Consider the following 8917-nt stretch of genomic DNA (forward strand, 5'->3'; position numbering starts at 1 on the left):
TTTTTTTTTTTTTTTTTTTTGGTATTTAAGACTTAGTCTGTGGTGATCTGGTAGGATGCATAGGATTATTTCAGTCTTCTTGTATCTGTTGAGGCCTGTTTTGTGACCAATTACATGGTCAGTTTTGGAGAAGGTACCATGAGGTGCTCAGAAGAAGGTATCTTATTTTGCTTTAAAATGAAATGTCCTATAAATATCTGTTAGATACATTTGGTTCATAACTTCTGTTAGTTTCAATTTGTCTGCATTTAGTTTATGTTTCCATGATCTGTCCATTGATGAGAGTGGGGTGTTGATGTCTCCCACTATTATTGTGTGGAGGTGTGCTTTGAGCTTTATCAAAGTTTCTTTTATGAATGTGGGTGCCCTTGCATTTGGAGCATAGATGTTCACAATTGAGAGTTCATCTTGGTCAATTTTTTTCCTTTGAAGAATATAGAGTGTCCTTCCTTATCTTTTTTGATAACTTTTGGTTGAAAGTTGATTTTAGTCAATATTAGAATGACTACTCCATCTTGTTTCTTGGGATCATTTTCTTGGAAAAATTGTTTTCCAACCTTTTAATCTGAAGTCATGTCTGACTTTGTCAATGAGTTGCATTTCCTGTATGCAGAAAAATGCTGGATTCTGTTTACATATCCAGTCTGTTAGTATATGTCTTTTTATTGAGGAATTAATGTCAAGAGATATTAAGGAAAAGTGATTACTACTTCCTGTTATTTTTGTTGTTAGAGGTAGAACCATGTTTGTATGACTATCTTTTGGGTTTCTTTAAAGATTACTTTCTTGCTTTTTCTAGGGTGTAGTTTCCCTCCTTGTGTTGGTGTTTTCCATCTATTATCCTTTGTAGGGCTGGATTTGTGGAAAGATATTGTGTAAATTTGGTTTTGTCATGGAATATCTTGTTTTCTCCATCTATGGTAATTGAGAGTTTTGCTGGGTATAGTAACCTGGGCTGGCATTTGTGTTCTCTTAGGGTCTGTATGACATCTGCCCAGGATCTTCTAGCTTTCACAGTCTCTGGTGAGAAATCTGGTATAGTTCTGTTAGGTCTGTCTTTATATGTTACTTGACCTTTTTCCCTTACTGCTTTTAATATTCTTTCTTTGTTTAGTGCATTTGGTGTTTTGATTATTATGTGATGTTAGAAATTTCTTTTCTGGTCCAGTCTATTTGGAGTTCTGTAGGCTTCTTGTAAGTTCATGGGCATCTCTTTCTTTAGATTAGGGAAGTTTTCTATAATTTTATTGAAGATAATTTCTGGCCATTTAAGTTGGGAATCTTTGCTTTTTTCTATACCTATTATCCTTAGGTTTGATCATCTTCTTGTGTCCTGGGTGTCCTGGGTGTTTTGGGTTAGGAGCGTTTTGCTTTTTGCATTTTGTTTTACTATTATGCCCATGTTTTCTATGGTTTCATCTGCACCTGAGGTTCTATCTCTTGTATTCTGTTGGTGGTGCTTGCATGCATGATTCCTGGTGTCTTTCCTAGGTTTTCTATCTCCAAGGTTTTCTCCCTTTTGTGATTTCTTTGTTGTCTCTATTTCCATTTTTAGATCCTGGATGGTTTTGTTTATTTATTTCACCTGTTTGATTATGTTTTCCTGTAATTCTTTTTTTTCCACTTTTTTTATTATTATTTTCTTTATTTACATTTCAAATGCTATCCCGAAAGTTTCCTATACCCCTCCCCCACACCTCTGCTCCCCTACCCACCTACTCCCACTACTTGGCCCAGGCCTTCCCTCGTGCTGGGTCATATAAAGTTTGCCTGTAATTCTTTAAAGGATTTTTGTGTTTCCTCTTTAAAGGCTTCTAGCTATTTACCTGTGTTCTCCTGTATTTCTTTAAGGGAGTTACTTCTATGTTTCTTTATCTTATCTAATTTTCTTTATCTTATCTTATCTCATTCTTTATCTTACTCTGTGTTTCTTTATCTTATCTTTCTTTATCTAAGTCCTCTATCATCACCATGATAAATTATTTTCTATTTGAATCTTGCTTTTTTGGTGTGTTGGTGTATCCAGGACTTGCTAAGGTGGGAGGATTGGGTTCTGATGATGCCAAGTAACTTTGGCTTCTGTTGCTTATTTTCTTATTCTTGTCTACTGCCATCTGGTTATCTCAAGTGCTACCTGCCCTCACTATATCTGACTGGAGCCTGTCCTTCCTGTGATCCTGGTTATGTCAGAACTCCTCAGAGTCCAGCTGTCTCTGTGACCCTGTGATTCTGGGGTCCTGTGACCCTGAGATCCTGGGTGTGTCAGAGCTCCTGGGAGTCAAGTTGCCTCTGCTCCCCTGAGATGCTGGAGTGACCAAGCTCCTGGGATCTCAGGACCCTTGGATCCTGTGAACCTGGGTGTGTCAGAGCTCCTGGAGTGGGACTTCCTCTGAGTGTTGTGGGATTGCCTGCAGAGTTTGTACCCAAGGTTTGTTCAGGGCACTGTCCCATACTGGAAGGAACCTACGCCACTGATTGGATGAAGTTCCTGCATGCTTGCATCCTGCTGGTCCCAGTTACTCCTGGTGTTAGGGCAGATGTTGTGTTCTCCTCATCTCTGATCCTATGATCCTGGGCAAGGTAGAACCCCTGGGAATGGAGCTTCCTCTGGGTGTTGTGGAACTGGCTCAACAGTGCCCGTTTTATGTATTTGTTTGTATTTACCTTCTTTTTTTTTTTCAATTTATTCTTTTCTCATGCAATATATTCAGACTACAGCCTCCCCTTCCTCCACTCCTTCCAGTCCCCCCCCCCAGTTCCATTCTCTTCCAGATCTGCTCCTCCTTTGTTTCCCTTCAGAAAAGAGCATGTCTCACAGTGAAATCAACTGAACATGGCATTACAAGATACAAGAAGACTAAGCAGAAACTCTCATATCAAGGCTAGACATAGGTACCCAGTAGGAGGAAAGGGGGCCCAAGAACAGGCAAAAAGTCAGAGACAGCCCTCATCATTAGGAGTTAGTAGGAGTCCCACAAAAACAGTAAGCTAAACAGTCAAATATGTAGAGGACCTAGCACAGACCATGTAAGTTCATTGATTGCTGGTTCAGTCTCCATGAGCCCCTATGAGCTCTTCTTAGTTGATTTTTATGGGCAATGTTATCCTGGTGTCTTAGTCTCCTCTAGCTCATAAAATCTTTCCTTCCTTCTCTTCTTTGAAGTTCCCAGAGCTCTGCCTAATGTTTGACTATGGGTCCCTGCATCTGCTCCCATCAACTGCTGGGTGAAGTCTCTGATGACAATGGGACAAAGCAGGCAACAACAATATGACAGAATATATAGGAATTCTTTCAGTGACACTTTTTTTGGCAGTCATGTTTGGTTGTACCTTATGTCTCTGGGACATCCAGGTTCTAGCTCCTGGCCATCCAGGCAGTATTGGGCATGGGTTCCCTCTCCTGGTGTGGGCTTCGAGTTAGACCAGTCATTAGTAGGGCACTTTCACATATTCCAACTTGCACATCTTGCATGCAGGACAGATTGTACACTGAAGGTTTTATGGGTTGGTGTGGCAGCCCTACCACTGGGGTCTTAGCATTTCATTGCCATGAATAGACACCAGGACCGCAGCAACTCTTCTAATGAAAAGCATTTAATTAAGGTTAGCTCACAGTGGAGAAGTGTAGTCAATTATCATCATGCCATGAAGCATTTTAGCCAGTAGGCACACGTGGTCCTGGAGAAGTAACCTAGATTTCTACATTTTGATACTTAGGCAATAGGAAGACAAAGTGAGCTACTGGGCCCCAGTTGAGGTTCTCAAACTTCAAAGCCTGTGACACCCTTCCTCCAACAAGACAACACCTTCAGTAATGCCACTCTGTATGAGTATATTGGGGATATTTTCATCTGAAACCATCACATCTGCTTACAGAAGATGCTCATTTCAAGCGCCATATCATCCTTTCCAAGAATGCACTGTAGCATCAACATCATAGGTTCCAGGAAGTTTCCACTGCACTAGGTTTTCACATTGTCCCTCAGATGCCCCCTAATTCCGGTCATGTCTCCCCATGCTCTCTTGCTCTGTCCCTCCTTCCTGTGCCTGATCACTCCTGTTCTCATTCCCACCTGTCCTCAGTACATCCACAAAGTCTATTCAATTTCCCCTTGCCAGGGAGGTCCATGTGGTCCCCTTAGCCCTCTCATGGTTACTTAGTTTCTCTGAGTCTGTGAATTCTGATGTGACTATTTCTTGTCAACTCGTACTTACTTAGAGGTAAGCGTACACCATGTTTTTCTAGGGCTACTTCACTTAGGATGACTTTCTTCCAAGTTCAATCCATGTCCCTGAAAATTTCATGATTTTCTTTTTAATATTTTAACACATGAGGAATACTTTATTGTATAAATGTACCACATTTTCTTTACCTATTCTTCAGCTGAGGGACACTAGATGGTTTCCAGTTGCTGGCTGTTATGAATAAAGCTACTATGAACATAGTTGAGCAAGTGTCCTTGTGATAGGATTGGATGTCTTCTGGGTATATGCCCAGGAATAGTATAGCTGAGTGTTGAGGGAGGTCAATTCCCAATTTCCTAAGGAACTACCACATTGACTTCCACAGTGGTTGTCTAAATTTGCACTCCTACCAGCAATGGAAGAGTGTTCTTCTTGCTCCACATCCTTGCCTGCATGAACTATATTAACTGTGGTTTTGATCTTAGCCATTCTGACAGGTATAAGATGGAATCTCAGAATGGTTTTGATTTGCATTTCCCTGCTGGCTAAGGATGTTGAACATTTCTTCAAGCACTTCTTAGCTATTTGAAATTCCTCGGTCAAGAATTCTCTATTTAGGTCTAAAACCCATTTTTAAATTGAAGTATTTGGTTTGTTGATATCTAGTTTCGTGAGTTCTTTATATATTTTGGATATTAACCCTCTGTCAGATGTGGTTGGTGAAAATCTTTTCCCTTTCTGTAGACTGTCATTTTGTCCCACTGATAGTTCCTTTTGCCTTACAGAAGCTTTTCAGTTTCATGAGGTCCCAGTTATTAATTGTTAGTCTTAGTGCCTGAACTATTGGTGTTGTGTTCAGGAAGTTGTGTCCTGGGCCAATGCATTCAAGGCTATAGCCTACTTTTTCTTTGATCATGTTTAGTGTGTTTGGTTTTATGTTCAGGTCGTTGATTCACTTGGACTTGAGCTTTGTGCAAGGTTATAGATATGGGTCTATTTGCATTTTCTACATGCAGTCATCCAAGTAGATCAGCACCATTTGTTAAAGATGCTTTCTTTTCTCACGCATGTACTTCTAGATTTTCTTTTTAATAAAATTTGGGTGTTGGTAGGTATATAAATTTATGGTTGGATCTTCAATTCGATGCCATTGATTAGTGTGTGTTTTATGCCAATATAATGCAGGTTTTATTACTATAGTTCTGTAGTACAACTTGAAATCTCAGGATTGTTGTAGCTATCCTGGGTTTTTGGCTTTCCATATGAAACTGAGTATTGTCTTTTAAATGTCCGTAAAGAATTGTGTTGGCATTTTGATGAATATTGCATTGAATCTGTACACTTCTTTTTGTAGGGCACCTCTTTTGCTACACTAATTCTACTGCTCAATGAGCATAGGACATCTTATTTTCTGCTATCTTCTTCAATTTATTTCTTCACAGACTTGAAGATTTTGTCATACAAGTGTTTTACTTGCTTGTTTAAAGTTACTCCAAAACATGTTATATTGTTTGTGGAAATGGTGAAGAATGTTGTTTCATTAATTTCTTTCTCAGTTCATTTGCCATCTGTTTATAGGAAAGTATTGGTTGTTTTTTTTTATTGTTGTTGTTGTTGCTAATCTTATATCTTTTTTTTTTTAGTTAATCTTATATCTAGCTACTCCACTGAGTATGTATTTATCAGTTGTAGAAGTCCCCTGGAAGAATTTTTAGGTTTCTTATATATACTATCATATCATTTGAAAACAAGGATACTTTGAATTCTTCCTCTGCAATTTGTATCCCCTTGATTTCTGTCAGTTGTTTTATTGCTCCTGCTTAAACTTCAATTACTGTATTATATAGATATGGACAGAGTAGACAACCTTGCCTTGCTCCTGCTTTTAGTGGAACTGTTTTGAGTTTCTCTCCAGTTAAGCTAATGTTGGTTACAGGCTTGCTGTAAATTGCCTTTATTATGTTTAGGTCTATCTCCTGTATCTCTACTCCATGCCTTTTATCATGAAGGAGTGTTGGACTTTGTCAAAGCCTCTAATGAGGTGACCATGTATGTGTGTGTTTCTTTCCAGTTTATATAATGAATTACATTGACTGATTTTTGTATGTTGAACTATCGCTGTGCCTCCAGGATGAAACCTTCTTGGTGACAGATGCTCTTTTTGATGTGTTCTTTGATTTATTTTGTGAGTATTTTTGCATCTATGTTCATAAGGAAAACTGGTCTGTAATTTTCTCTTCTTTTGTTAAATCTTGGTGTGGTTTGGGTATCAAGGTGACTGTGGCCACATAAAATGAAGTGGGCAATGTTCTTTCTGTTCCTATTTGCAGAATGATTTGAGCAATACTGGTGTTAACTTTTTTTTTTTTTTTTTTGATAGTTTGGTAGAATTCTATGCTAAAATCATCTGGCTGTGGGCTGTTCATTTGTTTTTGTTTTGTTTTGTTTTTTTTCAGTCTTTTTGATTTGTTTCGATTGGTTTTTGGTTGAGAGACTTTTTAAATGGATGTTCTACTTCCTTAGGGGTTATATGTCTGTTTAAATTGTTTATCTGACCTTGATTTAATTTTGGTAAGTGATACCTATGTAGAAAATTACCAATTTCTTTTAGATTTTCCTATTTTTTTAGTACATATTTTAAAAGTAAGACCTAATGTTTCTTTGGGTTTCCTCAATGTCTATTATTATGCTTCCCTTTTCATTTCTGATGTTGTTAATTTGGGTATTCACTCTCCATCTTTTAGTTATTTTGGATAAGGGCTTGTCTACCTTGTTGATTTTTTTTTGAAGGACCAACTCTTTGTTTCACTGAGTATTTCTATGACTGTCTTTGTTTCTATTTTATTGATTTCAGCCCTGAATTTGAGGATTTCTTGCCATCTATTCTTTTTGGTTGTGCTTGCCTCTTTTTTATTTTTATTTTTATTTTTATTTTTATTTTTTTATATTGTTGGTGGTGGTGGTGGTGGTGGCCTTTGGGTGTGCTGTTAAGTTGTTAGTATGAGACCTTTCCAGTTTGATTTTTTTTTGTTGTTGTTGTTTGGTTGTTTGGTTGGTTTTTTTTTTAAGTAGGCACTTAGTCTTATGAAATTTCATCTTAATACCACTTTCATCATGTTCCATATGCTTGATTATTTCATATGTGCATTTTCATTAAATTACAGGTACTCTGTAGTTAATTTATTTTTGCCTTGACCCAGTAGCAATTCAGTAGAGAGTTGGTCAGTTTCCATAACTTACACACTTTCTGTTGTTGAAATCTGGCTTTAATCAGTAATGATTTGGTGAGATGTAGAGGTTAATTCAGTTTACTTGTATCTGTTGTATCTTGCTTTATGGACAAACATGTGGTCAGTTTTGGAGAAAATTCCTTTAGGTGTTAAGAAGAAGGTATAGTCTTTTGTGTTTGTGGGAAACATTTTGTAGATGTCTGATAAGTTCATTTGCTCTAGAATTTCTCTTTAGTTTTTGAATGGACGACCTGTCCATTGGTGAGTATGGTGTACTGACATCTCTGACTATCAATGTGTGAGGGTTGATGTGTGATTTAAGCATTAGTAATGTTTCTTTTACAAATGTGGGTGGTAGTGGTGAGTGTGTGTGTGTGTGTGTGTGTGTGTGTGTGTGTGTGTGTTTGTAAAATTTCCCTTTGATTTTCCTGTTCTGAGATTAGTTATTTGATGTGTTTCTATGATTGTAGTTAACCTTTTTTTAGGTTGGAGTTTACCTCCTAGCACCTTCTGCAATGATGAATTTGTAGATAAATACTGCTTTCATTTGACTTTACTGTGGAATGTCTTATTTTCTCCATCTATGGTAATTGAAAGTTTTACTATATATAGTGTTCTGGGCTGGTATTTGTGGTCTCTTATAGCTTGCAGGACATCTCTCTAACCTTTTTTTTTTTCTCAGAAAAAAGAAAAGATTCAGTATCAGAAATTTAATGTGTACATTTATCCACAAATTCAAAAAAGAATCCATTTAAACACTGCATGGTCACATAACTACATTGTAAACTGATCAAAATGATGTACGTTTTGAAAATATGTACATCAAAGCCAAAAGATTAGTGCTTACTTTCCCTTTCCCAGCCACTTGTGGTGTGGATTTAGGTTTGGGTTCCCAGAGTGCGTTTTTGACAAATCTTGAAGTGGCACCTCTGTCCAGCTGAGCAGCCTTCCTTTTGTCTGTTATTTCTTTGACTCTGTTCATGTAGATTCTGCTTCTTTCCAATTCCTGCTTCACTGTATGCTCTTTGGGATTAACTCCTTGAGTTGCCAAATAAACCCAAAACATTGAATTTAAGCAGAAGATAAATCCACCTTTGCTTGTTCCAATGGGTCCAACTTCTTCAACAACTTATTTCTAGAAACAGACATCATGGTCTTCAGCACGTCATCCACAGCACCCAGGAAGCTCTCCAGGGCTGTTAAAGACTTGTGAACTTCTACGGGATAATCTTCGTTCACTATTTCACCTGCCATTGTGACCAGCTCAATATCATGGACGCCTGTTTCCAGGAAACACTCTTTAACCCTTTTTGTTTAGAGTCTCCTTTGAGAAGTAGGGTGTAATTCTAATAGGTCTACCTTTATATGGTACTTGACATTTTCCCCTTGCGCTTTTAATATTCTTTTTTTTTTCTTTATGCTTAGTGTTTTGATTATTATGTGGCAAGGACTTTCTTTTCTGCTCCAATCTATTTGGTGTTCTGTCTGCTTCTTGTACCTGT

At 37.8% G+C, this 8917-nt stretch overlaps 1 pseudogene; it reads right to left on the bottom strand.

Moving 5' to 3' along the window:
• Positions 1-8205: 8205 nt before the first annotated feature.
• On the bottom strand, positions 8206-8669 carry LOC110329992 (annotated as a pseudogene).
• Between the last annotated feature and the right edge of the window lie 248 nt (positions 8670-8917).

This window comes from Mus pahari, chromosome 12, assembly GCF_900095145.1.
Source record: "Mus pahari chromosome 12, PAHARI_EIJ_v1.1, whole genome shotgun sequence".
NCBI classification, from domain to species: domain Eukaryota; kingdom Metazoa; phylum Chordata; class Mammalia; order Rodentia; family Muridae; genus Mus; species Mus pahari.